This window comes from Heptranchias perlo, chromosome 12 (assembly GCF_035084215.1).
Source record: "Heptranchias perlo isolate sHepPer1 chromosome 12, sHepPer1.hap1, whole genome shotgun sequence".
Taxonomy (NCBI): domain Eukaryota; kingdom Metazoa; phylum Chordata; class Chondrichthyes; order Hexanchiformes; family Hexanchidae; genus Heptranchias; species Heptranchias perlo.
The window spans coordinates 66,650,750-66,653,249 of NC_090336.1; the positions used below are offsets into that span (position 1 = coordinate 66,650,750).

Here is a 2,500-nt window from a genome sequence, read left to right on the forward strand (position 1 = left end):
GTTCAGAAGGAAGTGCTGGGGGGAAGGCAGGCAGGGAGGGACGGACACAGGGAAGTCCGCACAAAACAGGTCCCCTGGAACCTCTGACCCGGAAAACCGGGTTCCTGGTGAAAGCAGTCCTGCCATTGACATGACAATGGACAGGGCCCGGCAGCTTGAGACACATCTTTCTTTCAATAAGCAAGTTCTTTTTAAAAAAGTTTCCTTCCACAGCAGCTCTGAGTGAGAGAGAGAGAGAGAGAGAGAGAGAGAGAGACACTGACTGACTGACTGATACTGACACCGACACACACACACACACACACACACACATATTATTTATTATTATTTTAAACGACAAAGCTGTTCAGAAGGAAGTCCTGGGGGGAAGGCAGGCAGGGAGGGACGGACACAGGGAAGTCCGCACAAAACAGGTCCTTTGGAACCTCTGACCCACAAAACCGGGTTCCTGGTGAAAGCAGTCCTGCCATTGACAGGACAATGGACAGGGCCCGGCAGCTTGAGACACATCTTTCTTTCAATATGCAAGTTCTTTTTAAAAAAGTTTCCTTCCACAGCAGCTCTGAGTGTGAGGGAGAGAGAGAGAGAGACACTGACTGACTGACTGATACTGACACCGACACACACACACACACACACACACACACACATATTATTTATTATTATTTTAAATTGATTTTTAGAACAGGGAGATGGAATAGGGGCTTGCTCCGTCCACTCCACGCATCGACCCAGTATTGCAGTGTTTCTGGGAACGGTGCAGCTCCCTGTGGGGAGATATTCAAAAGGAAAAACAGCTCTTTCCCAGTGTCTCTGTGTGTGTGTGTGTGTGTGTGTGTGTGTGTGTGTATTATTACTGAGAATAAAGCTGATATCTCTCTCTCTCTCTCTCTCTCTCACTCAGAGCTGCTGTGGAAGGAAACCGTTTTAAAAAGACCTTTCTCAGCTCAGTGGTATTTTTTTCTTCTCCAAGGCTGAGTGCCGCTCGCACGTAGCGATATAATTCAAAGTGCAAAATAACTTGGCGTCGTTGACTTTAAACAAGCAGGGTCTGCTTCCAAATGAAAGCTGCGCTCCCGAACTGGACTGACTGTCTGTCTGTCTGTCTGTCTGTTTGTCAAGGGGTGGAAAAGGCGGCGGTGGTGGTTAAGGGTGGAGCTTTACGCTCAGGAGGGGAGACTTTCTTTCAGAGGTGCCAATTAATCTGCAGCAGAAAGCCATCCCCCCCGACCGGGATTCGAAGCCCGGTCCTGACCACAAGACCACCGGGGAGAGTTGCCTCAAGTCCCTGAGGGACCTGGACACGAGGCCGAATACACACGCACGCCTGCTGCACTGGCAGCAGCGACCAACAGGGGGCTGACCGGCTGATCCTTCCCTTTCACAGGCAGGCTTTTGGCCCTCGCTGAAACGACAAAGGTGTTCAGAAGGAAGTCCTGGGGGGAAGGCAGGCAGGGAGGGACGGACACAGGGAAGTCCGCACAAAACAGGTCCCCTGGAACCTCTGACCCACAAAACCGGGTTCCTGGTGAAAGCAGTCCTGCCATTGACAGGACAATGGACAGGGCCCGGCAGCTTGAGACACATCTTTCTTTCAATAAGCAAGTTCTTTTTAAAAAAGTTTCCTTCCACAGCAGCTCTGAGTGAGAGAGAGAGAGAGAGAGAGAGAGACACTGACTCACTGACTGATACTGACACCGACACACACACACACATATTATTTATTATTATTTTAAACGACAAAGCTGTTCAGAAGGAAGTCCTGGGGGGAAGGCAGGCAGGGAGGGACGGACACAGGGAAGTCCGCACAAAACAGGTCCTTTGGAACCTCTGACCCACAAAACCGGGTTCCTGGTGAAAGCAGTCCTGCCATTGACATGACAATGGACAGGGCCCGGCAGCTTGAGACACATCTTTCTTTCAATATGCAAGTTCTTTTTAAAAAAGTTTCCTTCCACAGCAGCTCTGAGTGTGAGGGAGAGAGAGAGAGAGACACTGACTGACTGACTGATACTGACACCGACACACACACACACACACACATATTATTTATTATTATTATTTTAAACGACAAAGGTGTTCAGAAGGAAGTCCTGGGGGGAAGGCATGGAGGGACGGACACAGGGAAGTCCGCACAAAACAGGTCCCCTGGAACCTCTGACCCAGAAAACCGGGTTCCTGGTGAAAGCAGTCCTGCCCCGCTCTGCCATTAACATGACAACGGACAGGGCCCGGACCAGGCGCAGCGGACGGTAGCGAGCAGTCGGAGGGTGAAAATCCGCCAGTGGGTGAAATGGAGAGCCGTGCGGTGAGAGGAGGCGGAAAGCGGTTCGCAGACTTTCGCTGTACCTCCGGCGGGCAGCGCCGCACCTCCGACCGCTCGCTACCGTCCGCTGCGCCTGGTCCGGCCGCACGCGACGAGCCGTACCCGGAGGAAATCGGCCTCGGCCTTCCTGAGATATCAGTCTCCAGGTGGGACAGAAAAACCGGGGGCCCCCGG

General features: G+C 52.1%; 1 pseudogene; it reads left to right on the plus strand.

The window, feature by feature from the left end:
- The first annotated feature begins 651 nt into the window (after nt 1-651).
- LOC137329008 (U2 spliceosomal RNA) lies at nt 652-768 on the plus strand (annotated as a pseudogene).
- The last annotated feature ends 1,732 nt before the right edge of the window (nt 769-2,500 follow it).